Source organism: Geotrypetes seraphini, chromosome 3 (assembly GCF_902459505.1).
Source record: "Geotrypetes seraphini chromosome 3, aGeoSer1.1, whole genome shotgun sequence".
NCBI classification, from domain to species: Eukaryota; Metazoa; Chordata; class Amphibia; order Gymnophiona; family Dermophiidae; genus Geotrypetes; species Geotrypetes seraphini.
The window spans coordinates 187,199,808-187,220,949 of NC_047086.1; positions in this window are offsets into that span (position 1 = coordinate 187,199,808).

Genomic DNA, 21,142 nt, shown 5'->3' on the forward strand with positions numbered 1-21,142 from the left:
AGGCAAATCTTATATGACAACCGTTCAGCAATATCATTTATGAAAATGTTAAAAAGAACAGGCACACCACTGGTAACATCCCTTTCCTCAGAGTGATCTCCATTGATCACTAACCCTCTATCGCCTTCCACTCAACCAGTTCCTGACCCAGCCCGTCATTTTGTGACCCATCCCAAGGGTACTCAGTTTATTTATTAAGCATCTGTGTGAAACACTGTCAAAGACTTTGCTAACATCTAAATACGACCCTGAAACAAAGCGTTAGAATGCACAATGGAAGTCAGCCAATTTTCCACAACCAAAAAAGTTCCACCAGTCCAAATCAAGAATCAAAACAATGTTGCTAACCTTTTTTGATATCTTAGGGATTGTTCATTATGAATTTGTACCAACTGGACAAACAGTTAACCAAGTTTACTATTTGTAAGTGCTGAAAAAGGCTGTGTGAAAAAGTTAGATGAAAATAACCTGAACCTTTTGCCAACAACTCATGGCTCTTGCATCACGACAATGCACCAGCACATATGGCACTGTCTGTGAGGGAGTTTTTAGCCAGCAACAAATAACTGTATTGGAACACTCTCCCTACTCACCCAATCTGGCCCCCAGTGACTTTTGTCTTTACCTGAAGATACAGGAAATATTGAAAGGAGGACATTTTGATGACATTCAGGACATCAAGGGTAATACGATAACACCTCTGATGGGCATTCCAGAAAAAGAGTTCCAAAATCGCTTTGAAGGGTGGACTAGGCGCTGGCATCGGTGCATAGCTTCCCAAAAGGAGTACTTTGAATGTGACCATAGTGATATTCAACAATGAGGTAAGTAGCACTTTTTCTAGGATGAGTGTGAACTTAATTGCCAGACCTCCCAGCACTCCCTGTAGTGCCACACTATAATGGCACTACAGGGAGAGGAAAGAGAGAGAAAAAAAATGGCTGCCCACAGATAAGCCACAGTTCAAACATATATTCACCAGTTCCCCTTGCACGGAATTATTTTGGCAGCCTCTTGGCTAACCCTTATTTGGGATTGCTCAGTTCACAACACAGTTCATCTTAAAACAATTCCTTTAACCTGTTGAAATAATCAAAAAGTCTCCTCAAAATGAGCTTTCACTCACACAAAGTTCAGCTGCCGCTTTTAACTTAGTCTTTGCAGCTTTCTGGCTCTGAGAACCAATGTTCAGGAACCCCAGCCACCAGGGCTGTCCTGGCTCCTTTTCTTTTCCTTAGGCCTGTCATAACTGCTGTGCTTCAGTGAAACACTTTTCAGGAAGTTTTTCCACTTGACTCCCTGAGCTACATATTCTCCCACTGACCAGTCTTTAACCCTGAGTTATTTATTTAAAGTTCTTTAAGCTATGTATGGGTAATTGCAGCACCAATGAAACTAAAGCAGATAGAATAGAATTGCTAATCAATGCGATAGATGTGCTTGTTTTTAACTCAGATTGCAGCTCGATTAGTCGACAAGCAAACACATATTTCCTCATCCACTATCTGCAGTCATTCTCTTTTTTTTAAAATTTAATTTCTGTCAGAGCTGAAAATCCAAGTCCGCAGAGATAAGATCTAAACAGTAACAAGGCCTTGATTGCTTTGTTGCTCAAGTTAGGATAACTACTGCATAAAAAATAAAACTAAAATTACTTGCCGTTAGTTTTCAAGCACCAATCACGTCAAAGAATGATGCTCATAACATTGACTGACTCTTGCGTACGTGATGTACATGTCATCTATTCTAGTGTATACTTATGAAGAGAGTTTTTAAAAAAAAGTAAAATTCTGGAATCTCTTGTGGCACACCCAGAATCTGTTCAAGGCATTCTGCTGTGGCACACAGTATGAGACACACCGCTCTAGGATATACCTATGTATATTGGTATTCAAGCCTCTTCTCATATGTCTCTCAGCGCAATCCCAATATCATTTTCATCGCCTTCCTTTGGACCAGTTCAAGTCTTCTCACACCCTTAGCAAGAATTGATCACAATATTCCAAGTGGGGCCTCACCAATGACTTGTACAGGGGCATTAGCACCTCACTTGTTCTGCTGGCAGTTCCTCTCTCTATGCAGCCCAGCATCCTTCTGGCTACGGCCACCGCTTTGTCACATTGTTTTGCATCACTGAGACCCTCCGACACTATCACGCCAAAGTCCCTCTCCCAGTCCATGCATATCAGCTTTTCACCCCCCTAACATACACAGCATATTCAAATTTTTGAAAGGGGGGAAGGGCAGGGGCTTGAAAATAAATTGAAAGGAGCAGAAGATTGAAGGTTTGTCACTGACCTAGGAGTGCTTAAACTGGTTAGGTTTCAGAAGTTTATAAGGCTTATTAGGCCTACCTTCAGGGCTGGTGCAAGTTTTTTCAATGCCAGGAGCTGTTCATGCCTCTACTACTACCACTACTATTTATCATTTCTATAGCGCTGAAAGACGTATGCAGCACTGTACATTTAACATTCAATAGACGGTCCCTGCTCAGAAGAGCTTACGATCTAGTTTGGACAGACAGGGTTGGGGGAGATCCTTGCTAGAGACGAATCATGACATATTGGTTCTGGTAGCCTGTTCCAGGCATACGACGTGGCAAGAAAGGGAGGAGCCCATCAGGGTTTTAGGCCTCTCTCCATGCATCACATGATGCACCAGGGAGGGGCCTAAGGCCCAGTGTCTTGGGGAGGAGCCGGAGCAGGAGGTATTTTCAGTACCTCCTGCTCCCAACGTCACAGGTATGGGAGCAAGGGCTGGAGGAGGGAGAGTGGGTGGGGGCTTCTGGTGGCAGGAGGGAGTGGGCATCCCTCCTGACTTTTTCTTCGGTGGGAGGTATTTGTGGGCATCTGTCCTGTCATATTTTTTTTTCAGGGAGCCGGTGTGCACCTTTGGGGGCAGGAGGGAGTGAGCATCCCTCATGCCTTTTGGAGTGGAGGGGAGAGGTCATTCAAGGCAGGAGAGAGTTGACATCCCTCCTGCCATCTTTTTGGGGTTGGGGAAGGGGAGATGGGATGGAACGGTGGTACTGGAGTGCTAGTGGGGAGGGGATTTTTTATGGGACAGATGGTGCACAGAACATCTGTCCCATTAAAAAAAAAAAGCAGAAGCCCTGACAGTATTGACAGGAGGTTGCTTCTCCTGTCACTACTGATAGGGCTCTGAGCATGTCTCAATCACTCACTGAGTCGGTGGATTTGCAAATCATATGCCTGCAAACTTAATTGTGAATCAATTGCTGTTGGAAAATCGGCCAGAGAATTGGCCAACAGCATTTGAGTCGCTATTGTTAGTGAATCTAGGCCGAAGTGACTTGAGGAGAGGGGTAATTGAGCATAGTGGCAGCATTGAATATCTGGAGTTACGTCAGCGCTAATGGTGTCACCTCTTCTCAGATAGTATCCTAATGGTGATGCAGGGTGCCAGCTCAGGACTCAGGCAGCTGACACCACCTCTTCTCAGTTAGCTGACAAGGCAGCCATATCAAGGAAAGAGCAGAGATAGTCAAGGTGGAGGACACAAGAAAACACCTTTTCCTAGTCCATCAGGAAAACCAAATTTTATTATTCACAAGTTAAAATAAGATTTGAAAATCCAACCTAGAGGACAAACACAACAGTATTTTGGCATTATGTTTGCATCAGGGGTCCAGAATCCAATTATTTTGAAGCTGGATAAATTTACACAAAGTCCATTAAAGCAAAGAATATTTGTCCTTTAACACAAATGCTGCTCACAAAAAAACAACAACATATGACCCATTGTCTAACAATGATAGTGACATAGCAGCCACCACAACTGGTGAGTGATATGGTTTTTTGAACACAGACCTGCCAGGGGTAAAGCATTTATTACATCCCTTCCTCCCCTTTACAGTCCCCTCCAAAAAATATTTGGGTTCTAGACATTGCTCAGTATTTTAGAGGGCCTGCAGGATGCTCTGTTTTTATCCTGTCTTAGATGCTTGCCTATTAAACAAAGTTGGGAAAATGAAGGCCTCCGCTCAGTAATATCTTAATATTTAATGAGATTCAGTGCGGTTAAACCCAGAATAAGTCTGCCAATATACTCTGTATTTTTCCAAACAAGTGGGACTGTGGAAACTCAATGTTCTCAGACCATTGGTTATAATTTATTACAAATTTTCCTTGACAACAATATAAATTTTATTCACATATATCATGAGGACCCAACACGGGCCGTGTTTCAGCTAAACACGCCTTCCTCAGGGATCCAGGATATCAAGCTGCGGTAGGGGTTTAATGTGCGTTAAACCACCTGCCGTGCTAGCCACTAATGCCTGCATTGAGCAGGCGTTAGTTTTTTAGCCGGCTGCCGGGGTTAACACATGATGAAATGTCAGCGCTTACTCTGCTAGTGTGGCTTGATAAAAAGACCCCATAGTCTTTGACAGATGTGGAAAAGAGTCTTGACAATCCTAAAAACAATAATCCAAATATAGAAATCCAAAAATGCTCAGCATAAAGTTGCAGTGTTTTATGCCCGTGTTGGGTCCTGTTATGATATATGTGGATAAAGTTTGTATTGTTGAACTTGCTTCTGTCAAGGAAAATTTATAATAAATTATAACCAAAGGTCCAAGAACACTGAGTTTCCACAGACTCGCTTGTTTGGATTTGTTCTTTTCCTGTGGAAATTTGGGTCTTCTTGGTTTTGCTATTCTCTGTATTTTTCCAACATCAACTGTGACCCCCCCCCCCCCAGCCGCCTGAGGCAAACAACTAATTCTCTAATGATGTCTTTTGGCAGGAAATATCACAATCACAGCAAGAAGTTGCCATGTCCACGCTAGAAAGGGAACAAAAAGAAGGTGGTTTTAACGAGGAGGCTGAACTGGAAGCCACGGTGCGTCCAGTAAGAGAGACAAACCAAATGTCTCGTTTTCTTTTTTACAAGCGGCTTCTGCTTGTGAAAGGGTTAGGTTAAGGAAGGGGTTTAATTGAATATCTTGGCGTGAATAGAGCTCATTTATACTTCTTGTGTTCCTGAAAATACAGGTTTATGTGGTTGCATTTGCTGACAAAAAATATGTTGAAAAGACACCTAGAAACGGGGATGTAAAGTGCATGTGTGGGTTGGGGGCTGTGAGTGGGGGGATACAGATTTATCCTGTCTGACGGTGTCAAATCGATGTTGAGTGGACTGGAAATGAAATATAGTCATCTTAATAATAATAATAATAACTTTATCTTTATATACCGCAATACCACAAACAGTTCAAAGCGGTTTACAGAGGAAGAGACTGTATACAGACAGCGATATTACAGAAAACTTTTGAAATTGCATTAGCTTGTTAAAGTTAGTCAAATTTATCTGGAAGTGTTTTAGAAATACATCAAGGTTGAAATGGGGTCAGCGAAATTTGTCAAAGAGATAAGTTTTGATTGACTTCCTAAAAGTTTGATAAGAAAGTGCGTTTGAGATAAAGTTGGTTAGACATTTATTCCATTTCCCTGCTTGGAATGATAATGCTTTTGTAGAAGCAGCCCTTCAAGGTCAGAAAAGCGAACAAGTAAGCAGTTCTTATACCACACCGTTTAGTCAAGGTGCATTCCCTGAAGTAGCAGTAGCACTTAGTATATGGCGATCTCTGCTAACCCATTACCATCATTAAGAGCTCCTTTTATGACGGTGCGCTAGGGTTTTTAGTGCGCGCACAAAATTACCGCACGCTATAGCACGCAGTAGCCGAAAATCTACCGAAAATCTACCTAAAAAGGAGGCAGTAGTGGCTAGCGCGCTTGTGAATTTAACGCGCGCTATTGCACGCATTAAGGCCCTAGCGCACTTTTGTAAAAGGAGCCCTAAGTGCATTATTACCATAAAGGTTATGGAGGTGAGGAAAGATAAATTTTTCCACATCTGAAGGACCTACCTAAAAAAAAAAAAATCTGTGGTATAACAGTATTTATTTTATATATTTATTCCATTTTCTATTCTGTTCTCCCAGGAGAGCTCAGAACGGTTTACATGAGCTGATTCAGGTACTCAAGCATTTTTCCCTGTCTGTCCAAGCAGGTTCACACTTTATAATAATAATAATAATAATAACATCTTATATACCGCAGTACCGTGAAGTTCTATGCGGTTTACAAAGATTAAGCAAAGGTACAAATTGATTGACTTTAAGAGGGGAGGAAGAAAGAGGACAGGAAATCCATTTTTGAGGAGAGAGTGATCAATAGAACAAGTTAATCTTATATACCTGGGACAATGGGGGGATTAAGTGACTTGCCCAGGGTCACAAGGAGCCACACTAGCGGGGTTAGTGCTGACATTTCATCACGTGCTAACCCCGGCGGCCGCCTAAAAAACCCAGAACCCCAGGGTACTGAGGCTGTAGCTTTAACCACTGCACCACATACTCCCCTCAGTGTAACTTTCTCCCATACCCGCCCTTCATCTCAGCTCTCACTGCTTTCCGTGATTTCAGATGGTATTGTTAGGCCGGTTCCTTTGAACATCGTCTTTACTGTTTGGTTCCATTGAAAGGTTAGATAAACATAAAAAGGATCAGCTAAAATGAACGAAGAGCGTCCCGTGGTATGATGAAAGGACAGAAAGAGAACAGAAGGAGAGCAGAGTCAGTAAATATAATACAGTATTCACACTGGCACACTGGGTAATAGGACCATAGGTGCCAACTCAGTGGGTGCTGAGGGTGCTTGATCACCCCCCAGTATTGAACAAATGCTTTCATTTTGTCCACAGACAGGTAATTTGTATTGGATTCAACACCCCAAACATTCTAAAAAGTTGGCTCCTATAATTAAGGGTTATCCCAAAGAGGAACATAACATAAAATCAATGTCTAGACCATATAACTGTAAAGTTCTAAGCTATTTACAAAAGATTACATAATAACCTACAATTGGATATGGAAGAAAAGACCTATAACTAGCATGAAATATCAATTAGTCAAATGTCTAGAGAACAAATGAGTATTTTTTGCTGTTTTATTCAATGTAAATAAGAGATAGAAATCAGTAACAATTGTTTAGTCTTTGTCCCAAATAGCCGCCTGGTAAGAAAGAGAAAAACGTTTTAACTATGAAAATGGTTTCCCATCAACTTATGGTTTCTTGTCACAACCACATTTGCCCATTTCTAGACATTTGCATTGGACTTTCTCAAATAACTTTTAAGTAGTTTGTATTCAGCAATCGGGAACATGCTATGTTTGGTGCTACATATCATCCACAGGTTCCATATGTATAAAATATTATATCATTTTCCACTTAAAGTCATTTTAAGGTAGTTCATATTGGTATGTGAGTGAACTATACATATATAAAACACATCCTTCATGGATCCAGTACTGTTTTTTTTTGTTGAGAAAGATGCATCCTGAAAGTCCTTCTGTATCATCGCTGTCTGTGTACAGTCTCTTCCTCTGTAAACCGCTCTGAACTGTTGTGGTACTGCGGTTTACAAAAATAAAGTTATTATTATTATTACTATCCTCCCTTCCACTGCCTCCTTCAAGTATCGAGCTGGTACTGAAAAGTTCTCAGCCCAACCAACCAGCTTCCCAAAATCTGAGCGTTATTTTGCCACTGTAGCTGAAAAAAGTGTTACCTTATTTCCATAAGTGCCAATTTGCAGAAACAATTTTTTTTTTTTTTACATTGTTTCAAAACATTGGTTGAATCATATCCATGTCATTCTTTTCTTGTTTGGGCTGAGAACTTTTCAGCACCTCCTTGCATTTGATGAGATGTCAGGGCTAATTATCATTTAACTAGGTGAGATTTAATACACTTTTCCTATGAAATTAAATTGACATCTGGAGAGGACAGAAAAGAACATCTTGTCCAGTTGCTATCAGAATCTAACAAACTATAAATCATTAAAATGCAAACTTTTTATAAAGACAAAGAAAAGTCAGAAGTGCATATTCAGTACAGAAACGGTTAAACAACAAATGATAAAGCACATCTAGCTTTACAATCTTGTCCGTTCAGATCATTTTATTAAAGGGAAACTTCATTTTTCCTGCTTATGAGATTTCTGGGCACATTAATAAAATATTTATTTAAAGGGCACTGTAGGTAATTTTGTGCTCCTGGAGGAATGACAATCAAAAATGTTTGTACCTGAGGGTTAAGTAACTTGCCGAAAATTATAAGAAACTGCAGTGGGATGTTTCTGAAATGTTAATTACCTGAAAGGCAGTTTGCTTTTGTCATCAACAAATGGTATCTCATTTTATAAGTGTCGGGCTATTGGAAAATTCGCTATAAGAAAGGCTATCAAACGACAGTAGAAACCGTTTGGTATAATAAGAGCATGATGCTTTGGACCCGTCACTCAGAAACAAAACTTTTAGACAGTTGAAATTAAATACTAGTGTGCAACATATGCTTTTTTTAAATATTGCTGGCCATTCCGAACGAGATGTGCTCTAATCATAATTTGCATTCTATATTATTGTTATATTATTATGCAAATACATAAGCTTTATGTTTAATTTTATTCTTAATTGCCTGCATTTTATTTTGTGTTTGTAAACCAATACTAATTGCAGAAAATTATGGAAAAGAAATATCTCTAAGACTGGAATTACCTAAGGGTTGGTTGTTTTCTCTTTTATTTTTTCCATATAGCGAGTTCCTGCGAAGTTTCTGCTTTTTATATGTATAAAAGTATTTTTTACAACCAAAAAATATGTTAGAAAGATAATTCACAGCTAGAATTTTAAGGATTTAATACATATGCAACCATAAAACTGAAGATTGACTTTTAAATCATTGTATTTTATTGTTGAAAAAAATACAGAAACAACTCGGCATTACTCGTGTAAAGGCATATGAGCTGTTCTCGGGACCTGAGCTCGACTTCCAAATTCAAAAATTATAAAATAAAAAGTGCAATTTATGTATATCTTTAACCTAATATAAATGGGTGGAACTACAATTAGAAGCTAATGGTTTTAAAGCATTATTCGATTTCCGAAGTCTCAGGCATACATGTATTATAGCAACATACTCTTTCATTTAAAGAAACAACATATTTTTTGTGAAGAATTTGCTGTGGTTGTAGAAAAATATATAAGAAAGTGCTTAACAAACTTTCACTCCTCGCCCCCCACCATCAGAAAGACGTGAGTCAAAGTTCTCAGCCCAACCAAGAAGAGAATGAATGTTATGGAGCCATGAAACTTACAAGTTATTCCACACTTTTCCTGACACTTTTCGTTTCAATGAAATGAAACGAAGTGTCAAGAAAAGTGTGGAAAAACTTTGAAGTTTCATGGCTCCACATCATTCTCTTCTTGATTGGACTGAGAACTTTTCAGTGGCCCCTCCTAGAAATGATTATTAGTAATTTATTTTCTAGTTTTTGCAGAATTATTTCCAGATTCTGATAAATTTTATTGGGGCTGGACCATCGGAATAAAAATAAATAGGATGCCATTAGGAAAATTATAACAGCATTGGTGATTTATTTTCATTTTAAACAGAATGCATTGCTTTAAAAAAAAAAAAACAACCCCAATATTACATGTCTATACAAGTGAATTATAATTGATTTATAATATTGATCTGTATGTCTATTATCAAATATCCTCAGTTATTATTTTGTATGACTTTGTTTATAGACTAGATCTGATTTTTTTACATGTAAAACTTTTGAGACTGTAGCCACTCCAACTCGGAAAAAGTTAACAGTAAGGACCACAACAGTGTGTGATCTGAGTTTCCTTTTCAGTTTTTGAGCAATACTCTCCTAATTGGGAAAGGCAACACCTCCACCCCCACTTCTCCTCCTTTTCCCCCCAAACACTCATATACACATTCCCACCTTTTCTCCACTCACAGGAACACCTAAATACATAATTCAATTTTAGTACATCATTCAATTTTAGTACAAGCTCCAATATTTAATTATGCCAGTCAGTGATTTAAATCCCTGCTCAATCACACACCATATACACCTTCTATCACACACATTCATATAATACACAATTTTTTTTTCTTGATAGTACATCACTTTCATTGATCTCTTTCTAGTTGTGGGTTTCTTAATACAACTGCAAAGAAAAAAAAGTGTTCATAGCAAACAGCAAACAAGTTCCCTTGAAGTAGAAAGAATATCATTAGCTTCATTTACAAGACAGAAGAATAGGCAGACTGGAAATATCTTTTATTCAACTAAGACTACTTTCCTAAATCCACTGGAGATTTTTTGTGCTATTACCATGGAAGAGCCCTTAGAAATATAGACACAAAGAACATGTACTGAATTTATTTAACAGACTTTTATGTGTGCAGTGGACTGCCAGAAGAACTAACAAATAGATTCTGGAAGAGATCAAACCGGCTATGTCACACGAAGTCCAAATGATGAAGTTATAACTGTCCTATTTTGGACATATTGTCAGAAGAGAAAGATCATTGGAGAAGGACATCATGATTGAGAAGACTGAAGAAACCAGGCGAAGAGGGCAATCTGCAATCAGATGGCTGGACACATTGAAAACAACCATGGGGATGACACTGGAGGACCTTTCTGGACTAGCACAAAACCGATTTCTTCTTAGATCTGTAATTCATCAATTTGCTAGGACTCGAACATGAGTAAATGGCACCTAACTAACAGACTCAGGGCTAGATTTTCAAAACTTACTGTGCCCTTAACGATGGTCGCTAAACTGGTTCCAGCTGGTTTAGCGTGCCAGCATTGTACCAGATGATTATCAGAACGGCCTTTTCCAAGCCTCCTAGCAGTCTCCAACTCTGCCTAACAAATGTACTACAATAAGGTCATTAATATTAAAATGGTAGTAAAATGGGATCATCAATATTTAAAGGAGTACTCTGGGCGATTCTCTATCATCGCCGGATGATTCCCTAACTTCTTTATGCCACATTTGCGAGGAAATTTTTCTGACAGGATCTGAGCTGTTGTAGCCTTACTTTCCGGTCAATGCTTGAGTGCTGATTGGCTCAGGCACTGTCAGGAAAGTAAGACTTGACAACTCAGACACCCCCCAATTAAAAAAGGATCCCCAAATTGAGGACCTCAGGAGGGATGCCCACTCACTCCCACTGCCAGTGATCTACAACACTCTTGACAACTCCCACCCCCACCCCGGGGGCAGCAATTTCCTTCAGGAACCACTGGGAGCAGCATTTTCCTCCATGAACCACTGGGAACAGCGATTTCCAATGTGAAACGCCGGGTTCAGTGATGAAAATTAGGAGGCGGAGTCAGCAGCCAAAAAATCGTGAATAAACGAACCTGCAGATACGGAAACCGCGGATACGGAGGAAGAAGTATATAGTCTCCTTTTTTAAAGTTAAGTGCTGTTGCATTGCATTTCCTATGTAAACTTATTCCAGGGTTTATATCAAATCTGATCATGTTATGATCACTGTTATTAGCGGCCCCAGCACCATTACCTCCCACACCAATTCATGTACTCCCACTAAGATCTATATCTAGAATTGCTTCACCTCTTGTCGGTTCCTGAATTGGCTGCTCCATAAAACAGTCCTTGATTTCATCAAGAAATTTTGTCTCCCTAGCATGCCCTGATGATACATTTGCCCAGTCAATACTGGGTCAGTTGAAATCACCCATTATTACTGTGTTACCCAGTTTGTTAGCCTCCCTAATTTCTAATAACATTTCAGCATCTGTCCATTCATCCTGGTCAGGCAAACGGCAGTACACTCCCATCACTATCCTTATTCCCCTTACACATGGAATATCTACCCATAGGGATTCCAAGGTGTGTTTATGCTCCTGTAGAATTCTGACTTTTTGATCAAAGCCCTCTTTAAAATATAATGCTACGCCTCTACCAATTCGATCCAACTATCGCTATGATATAACTTGTACACCGATATGAGTGTCCCATTGATTATCTTCCGTCTACCAGGTTTCAGATATGCCTATTATATCTATCTTTTCATTTAGTGCAATATATTCTAACTCTCCCATTTTGTTTCGTAGGCTTCTGGCATTTGCATACAGACATTTCAAACAGTGTCTGTCATATCTATTTGCTCAACAGTTTGCTCACAATTTGCTCAACAGTTGGTATAGATAATTTACAACCTTTAAAATCAGCCTGCTTTGAATTTAAGGAAACCTGGTCTACTGTGGCCTTTATTGCAATCTCACTATCAGGATGCTCTGTCTTCCCTTCTATAATAATATCTTTTAAAGATACCTTTTCCCGAACCATGCTCTTTTGAGTGACTGTTGGCCTTCCCCCAGTTTCTAGTTTAAAAGCTGCTCTCTCTCCTTTTTAACACGCAATACTTTCTGGTGTTCTAGTTACAAATATGAAAGAATGAATGCTGACATTTTAGGATATAGTAGTGCATTTGAAAGGGTGTGGAGCCCATTGACATCATTCATTGAGTCACAATAGTTGTCATGTACCTTTTCTTTTTATCTGTCCTCCTTACACATCCAGGGTAGGAGGGAGATGGGAAAACATTATAATTATTATTCATTATATCTATTTTATTGAAATTATACATGTGGTTTTATTTTCATTAGTTAAGGGGATGGGGGTGAAAATGTTTGTTGTTGAAATATTTGTATATTTAAAGTGCTTTTGTTTGATTCGTTTATGTTTAAATTCACTGTATTGCACTGTTAATAACTGAAAACTAATAAAGATTTACAAAAAAAAAAAAAAAAAGCTGTTCTATCTCCTTTTTAAATGTTGATGCCAGCAGCCTAGTTCCACCCTTGTTAAGGTGGAGCCCATATTTGTAGAATAGGCTCTCCTTTCCCCAGTATGTCGTCCAGTTCCTAACAAATCTAAAACCCTCCTCCCTGCACCATCATCTCATCCATGCATTGAGACTCTGGAGCTCTGCCTAGTATTTTTGGAAAGAGTAAACAAGTGATTCACATCTACCCTTTATGCTCTACTCAGTATTTTATAGACCTCGTCTCCAAGCTGAAGAGCCCTAGCCACTTTAGACTTTCCTCATAGGGAAGTGATCCTATCCATTTTATCATTTTCATCGCCCTATTCTGTACCTTTTCTAATTCTGCTATTTCTTTTTTTTGAGATACGGCAAACATAATTGCATACAGTATTTGAGGTGCAGCCATATTATAGAGCAATACAAGGGTATTCTAACATTTTCATCTTTGTTTTCCATTTCTTTCCTGATAATTCCTAACATTTTGAGCTGAGGGTTTTAACATATCCTCAACAGTGACACCTAGATACTTTTCCTGGGCAGTGACTCCTAACATAGAACTATGCATTATATAGCTATATTTGGGTTCCTTTTTCCCACATGCATCACTTTGCACTTGATCACATTAAACGTCATCTGCCATTTTGATGCCGAGTCTCCCAGTCTCACAATTTTTCACAATTTTGCAATTTTTCACAATTCTCTTGCAATTTAACAACTTTGAACAACTGTATGTAAAGATGGTGAACCTTCTGATAATTGACACCCTCCCAGCAGGGTGGGAGGGTGTTCAACTTTCTAATGCAATCTTTGGGAACCAACCTAGATCTTGCACAAATGTTATAAGACACCAGGTGGGTAAATATGAAAGCAAAGTACAGGGAACAGGGAGAAATGTCTTAATTAACACAACACTGCAAAACTGCAAAGGGAAAATCTATACTGTATAACTATACACCGACCTTAGTTTCAAACACACTATAGGCATAAGATCTACTCAGGTGGGTGACACCACTAAGGGGGAGAACTATATAACTGTATTTGATCAATTGAAAGTTCTCTATAGGCATAAGACCTTTTTAGATAGGGGCATTCCCAAGAGGGAGAATGATTATAACGACTCCTATTGTAAGACAGTCTATCTTAATATTAGATGTAGATTACTAAGAAAAAAGGAAAGATGAAATGGCTGAGGATCTACTGCATAATATTAATGGGCTTATTCTTTCTTAAAGTAGGCATAATTGGTGGGACAAATAATTTTGTTCAAGGCAATATTGCTTTAGTCAACAATCTGATGGTTTTCAAGAGAGTACATCACTTCAAGAGTAAAGAAGGTTTTAGATACAGTAAGGAAAACCTGTCTGGTTATGATGTAACTATACCGAATGTACCAAAATTGATTACAGGTAATAGAAGGACAAAGCCCTTGACATCCTACCATTATAGGATTAGGAACTGTAAGAATTTAAAACAGATTGTGTGCAATGCAGAAATACCATTAGAGGAAGACAATATGCCGAAAGAATGCTGTAATAAGACCCTGCTTTTGAGAGACCTGATAACTAGTCACGAGGTGGGAATAGTATGTATAACAGAATCATGGATCCCAGATAGTAATTTCCCTATTTTGGTTTATCTCTGTCCACAAGGATACAAATTGATTCATTGTCCTAGAAAACTAAAGAGAGTGGGAGGTTTACTCCTAATATATAGATCATTTCTTTCCTTAAGACTAATAGATAGCTGCAACGATCAGGGATTGGAATATATGATATGCAGTATGAAGAATCCAGAAGATGGAGAAGATTTAGAATTAGATTTAATTTATAGACCACCTGTTAACTACCTTTGTATTGCTCTATGGTATGGCCACAGCTTGAATACTGTGTGCATTTCTGGTCACCATATCTCAAAAAAGATATAGTAGAATTAGAAAAGATATAGAGAAAAGTGAAAAAAATGATAAAAGGTTTGGGATGACTTCCCTATGAGGAAAGAGTAAAGCGGCTAGGGCTGTTCACTTTGGAGAAGAGACAGCTCAGGGGTGATATGATAGAGGTCTATAAAATACTGAGTGGAATAGAAAGGGTATATGTGAATCGTATATTCACACTTTCTAAAACTACTAGGACTAGGGGGCATGCGATGAAGCTACTAAGTAGTAGATTTAAAACAAACTGAAGAAAATATTTCTTCACACCAAAGTGTAATTAAACTCTGGAATTTGTTGCCGGAGAATTTGGTGAAATCAGTTAGCTTAGTTTAAAAAAGGCTTGGATAATTTCCTAAAAGTGAAGTCCATAGGACATTATTGAGATGACTAGGAGAAATCCACTGCTTATTCCTAGGATAAGCTGCATAAAATTTGGTTTACTATTTGGAATCTAGCTAGGTACTTGGGACCTGGGTTGGCTACTGTTAGAAACATGATACTGGGTTTGATGGACCTTCGGACCCAGGATGGCAATTCTTATGGTCTTAACTGGAACATAGTAGAAGATGAACTATTTTATCTGATATCCCACTGTACCACAACCTTCACCAATCTGATAATTCTTGGGGATCTAAATTTACCCTTAGAAATGCTTGGTGATCCTAAAGTCTGTACTTTTAATAATCTACTGAATCAACTATATTTTGCCACTTTCTGCTATGTTCTCACTTATAAGGAAGGTCACAGTTTATATTTAATCTCTTTCATATCTAAAGGATTATACATTCCTTTGATAGACTATGTTCAATGGGAACCAGTTATCTGGTCTGATCATTACCTATTAAAATGACCTAAAACAAATATATCAGCAGCCAAAGAAGAAATAAGAATGACGAGGCACAGTAAGATGTTAACAAAAGAAGTTCTGGAGTGAGGTCATGAACCAATTAGAACCTATGAGTGAAGATGTAAGACAAATCCCTAATCTCCTACCAAGATCTTACTGCATCAGTCCTAGACAAGATTGCCCTGCCTAAAACTGTAAAACTGAAGCAGAAAAATAATCCATGATTTTTAGAACCATTACTATTTCTAAGAACAAAGATAAGATGGTTGAAGAGAGCTTGGAGGAAACACTAGAAGCAGGAGCACTATATTAGTTGGAAAAAAAGAAATAAAACAATATAAGTTAGCAGAAACTTAAGCCAAAAGAGTTATATTATGATAACTACCACTACTACTATCCATTCATTATGTCTGACCTTTGGATACTCTGTAGGCCAGTCTTCGCCATGCTTCCCTGCTATCCATGACTTCTTTCAACTGCTTGATGTTCATTCACTTTGGAGGACTGTATCAAAGTGGATTTTGTAAATGACTTTTTGCAAGAAGGCGTACTGGCTGATAGATGTTGGAAATAATTCCTTGTTATTACTGAAGAAACCTCTACCATGTTGAGGAGACTCTCAAAAAATTATTTTGTTTAGATATTTGGCCATCTAACATGCTGTAACAGGTTCCTTCAGGTATTACCTTGTGGTTGACAGATTTTGTTAATGTATAGTATGCTTAACAAAGGGTATATACCCCAAAACATCAACCATTGCACTGACTCCCATACCTAAAGCCTTGGGATTGAACTTCCATAGAGTATAGAAGACCTTCTGCACCTCATTGAGGATCTGAATATGTGATCATAGAAGTCGCATGCTCCTTCTGTAATTTGAGAACAAAACAGTGTTTTAAGATGGCTTTTCTTTCTCCTCAACAAACCGACCTGAAAAAAATATTTAAGTCCACTTTTGGATTTCAAGGTTCCAAAGTCTAGAACTGCCTACCACGCTGCCTGGGTCAACTCTCTTCCTACTGCCAATTCAGGAAACTGTTGAAGATATACTTCTTCTCACTGTAATTCTTATAGCTTATATTACTTATAGCCTATGATCCTTATTGTAACTCCAATGAATGTTTAGAATTCTTATCGTAAACCGCAATGAATTCTTGTTGAAACTTGTGTAGTACAAGAAACTATATGGTATGGTATATTAGATTAGACATACAGTGATACCCTACTACTCATACTTCCACCTACACCTACTTGCAGGTACACTCAGACACTTAATTTACATCTCACATTCCACCCATACACATTCTGCATTCATTTATACACAAGGGAATGTACACACAGTTGCATGTAGAGGGAAGAAAAGAGAGATTTCCTCTGTTTACTCTCTGGGGTTAGGGGAATTTTCAAGTGCTAAAATGGGGTCATATCAGGAAAAAATTTTTGGAAGCCATGTCCTGAGAGAACACAGCAGTGAAGTGGCATCCCCTTTGCTGGGGGCCACACCTCCATTCTTTAGTTACCAAAGCCCATCTATATCTTTTGGCTACAAGAGATTAGAATTTCTATTCTAGCAGCTACTGTTTTTTTTTTAGGTTGTTTCTCGTATTCTGTTTTACTGTAGGGGGAGGAGATATTTTTGCACTGACAATTTGCTTGCCTTCTCTAGCAATAAACAAGGAGGCAGTAACCTATCCAGCTGGGGTTGGTTGGCAGGACAGCAATAAGAACCGTCCTCATAAAAAACTGCAAATCAAATCAAGCTGATTGATTTGTGCCTTCATCTGCGTAAACACTGAGTTAAATCAACCATGGTTTTATAGGTATTTTTGCAGGGTGGACTCTTGATTTTGCACAATTCCACACTCTAGTAATTGGTTGAGTAAATGCAGAGAGTCCCATACATATTTTCCTCTTGCTCTCAAGAAAACCTAAAGATGCTAAGATTAAGTAGTGAAATAAGAAGCAGGAAAAGAAGGACAAGAAATGGGCAGAAGTAAGGGGAAAGAAGATGGTTATCTCTAGTTTTGCACATGTTGAATTTTTCAGACTTGATGCTGCAGGGAGACAATAGCAATTTTCACTAAGAAAATTAAAAAAATGAAATTCAGGATGGCACAAGAGAGGTAGAACTGGAGAAAGTAAAAATTCCAAGTCAGGTCTTGACAAATTCTCTTTGGGTTTTGAAGCAGGATACTGACCCAGTATGGCTATTCTTATGTTCTTATGGATTAGAAGCAAGCCTAACAACTTAGGATCCTGTGGCAGGATCCATATGGCAAACTCTACTGGGTCAAAGGATTCAAACCCTACCTCACCCATCAAGCAATGCCCAACATAATATTAACCCTGGTCCTGTCAATCTTTGATTGCTGCAACGCAATTCTACTGGGAGTTCCAAAATACATGATTAAACAGATTCAAATGGTACTAAACAAAGCAGCAAGATTTCTCCTGGGAAAATCGAGGCAGACGAATGCTACCCCGCTACTAAAAGAATTGCACTGGCTCCCGATTGAAAGCAGGGTGAAATTCAAGATCCTACTGCTGATGCACAAAATCATTCATCTCTCCGAACCACAATATCTAGCAACCAGACTATATCAGCACACAACACACGCACTACGCTTGAGCCAAAATCACCTGCTGGAAATTCCCTCCTTTAGAGACATCAAATACAAAAGCGTCAGGAAAATAATGTTCTCATTGATGGCTCCAAGGTGGTGGAACGCCCTCCCGAAGGAACTAAAACTAGAAAAGGATACCGGAAAGTTCACGAAAAGGATAAAGACCATCCTCTTCACAGACTACTTTAGCCAATAAAACAACATAAAGGATACAGTTGGCTAGGCCCCCCTCCCCTCCCTCCATCAGGAACAAAATCCACTGTAATAAAACCCTTAGTGCGCATGTGCACTTCAATCTCCGTGTTCCATGCCTCCGTGGCGGTGTGCCACGCATGCGCAGTGCCTGCCTCAGCTGATTTCCTGCCCTGATCTCTGACACCGACTAACTTCCTGCCTTCTGATTATGCTGCCGGGACGCTTCTTCTTCTCACCCCTGGACCAGCAGCGGCAGCAACCGCAGTTTCATCAAGCAGCCGCAGGCCATTTGCTAGGCCGGCCCACTTCGATAATGCGAGGCGGGCTGGCCTAGCAAAAGTTCTGAGGCTGCCCGGGCTAGCAGATACTAGACAGGGGGAGCAGGGAAGGGAGAAGGGATACTACTGGACAGGGGGGAGATAAAAGTAAGGGAAAAGGGCTACTGCTGTACAGGGGGAGCAGGGAAGGGGTGCTGCTGGACAGGGGGGAGGTAAAAGGAAGGGAGAAGAGCTACTGCTGGACAGGGGGAGCAGGGAAGTGGTGCTGCTGGACAGGTGGGAGGTAAAAGGAAGGGAGAAGGGCTACTGCTAGACAGGGGGAGCAGGAAGCAAAGAAAGAAAGGCCTCCGTGCCCCATTGTGCAAAAAGTTTACACATCTATTCTAGCACCCGTTAATGGAACGAGCTTAATCACTAGTAGGAATATAAATAAAGAAAGCCCGGAGGCTCAGAAAACTAGATTCTAAGGAAGATAATATTTCAAAGATAAACATAAAATGCGATACAGATACATGTATATAGATTATATTTAGCTGAATTGGCCAACCTCCTTAGGAGATGTATAAATATTGTGTACTTAGCTGCAATACTAAGCCTAGTATTATATGTGAATATATGTAGGACAATTGATTTGGTATAAACATATGCATATAAGTAGGATGATCAATGTGCTGGTAACCTAAGTAAGATTAATTATTGATTATGGCATAATTATGCCAGTATTAATAACTCTATATTATAACACCTTTACAGAAGCTCATGCAAACCACTCTGAACTGACACCCCAGTCATTAATAGAGAATGACAAGGGAGCAAATTTATCCCTGTCCCTGCAGGAACTCAATTTCCCTGCCCCGTCCCAGGGAATTATGTTGCTGTCCCTGTCGCTTTCCTGTAAGCTCTGCCTTAACTGCACAAGCCTCGAACACTTATGATTTTAAAGTGTTTAAGATTTTTAAAGATGAGGACAAGCTTGCAGGAATGGGGCAGGGACAGGAAAAGAACTCGACGGGATGGAAAAATGTGCTCCCATGGGGGACAGGGAAAAATTTGTCCCCATGTCATTCTCTGGTCATTAGTACTGGTATAGAAGCTCACAAACAATAAACAATATCCCTCTCTCCCTACCTGTTGTCTCCATTGGGTGGGGTTCTAAGATCTAGCACATCTCCTTAGCTTGTAAAGGGCCTGATTCACTAAAACTGTTTTCCCATTCTAAGGCAAAATAAAGCTTAGTAAATGAGACCTCTAAAACAATGCTGCAGACCACTGAAAGAAATATGCAGCTGCTCTTCCCAACCAGTCTATCCATTCCCCCACCCCCCTGTCATCAGCCAGATTCTTTCATCCTGTTTCTCCCTATCACTATTCCTTCCATATCCCACTATCTCCTTCTTTCCTTAAATCAGTCACCTCCATCTTCTTCCCTTCATCCAAGTAAGCCCTCACTACCCAACAAGCAAGTCAACTACCCTCCACCAGCCATCACCACCCTGGAAGCCACTCAGTCCTCCAGCCCCTACTGTCACCCTCACAAGTCAGTCAGCTGTTTCGTCAGCTAGTCCTCACTACCCAGCTAGTGACTTCGCTAATCAACTGCTCCCAGCCCCTGCAGACTTCCTATTAGGTCTCACCTTGCTGCCCATGAGAGGCTTCCTCCTCTCTTGATCAAATAGCTCTTTGTAATACTGAGCAGTGCAGTGTTGAAACTCTCAGCTTAGTTTCAGGGTGTCAAGTCCTGGGTGACAAGCACAACAGTTCCTGCACCATGTGGGTCAAACTCACCAGAGCCACACAATGCAGAGAGGAGGTCATACCTGCTTTGAAGATAGCAGTTGCAGCAACAAAATATAACAGAGAAAAAAAACTATAGCGCTACTAGACATATGCAGTGCTGTACATCAAAACATAGAAGAGATAGTCCCTGCTCAATAGAGCTTAAAATCTAGTCAAGTCAGACAAACTGGACAAGAAGATGTCTCAATACATAGTGTTGAGGTGCAGAGGGAATGATAAAACAGCTATTGGTGCTTAGAAGGTAGGTTGGAGTTTGGAATTGAAAGCAGCTTTAAAGAAGTGGGCTTTGAGTCTGGATTTGAATACTGCCAGAGACGGAGCCTGAGCATAGTGTAGCAAGGTAGAAGGGACGGAGTCTGGAGTTGACTGTAGAGGAGAAGGGTACAAACAAGAGAGACTTACATGATGAGAGGATGAGGGCAAAGTTTGAGTTGTGATGGTAACCTGGCACTTGGGATTTTTTGAGCCCTATCCTCATTTATATATAATTCTGTACAAGAAGACATCATGTGGTCAATTTTCAAAAAACACATATATTTGGCATTTTTTTTTAATTCCAACAGCAATATATTTATAAAGAGAAATTCTATAATCTAGGTGCCTGAATTTGTGCGCCCCTAGTATGAGAAAACATTTAGAATACTAGCACTTACACAAGTTAAGTGTACATGCACCCCTGAAAGTGTTAGCAGCCATCTAGGTGCTCTTGTCAAATGCCCATGCAGTGTCATCACTGAGTATTGCCTGCACCCGCATAACTCCCTACTTTC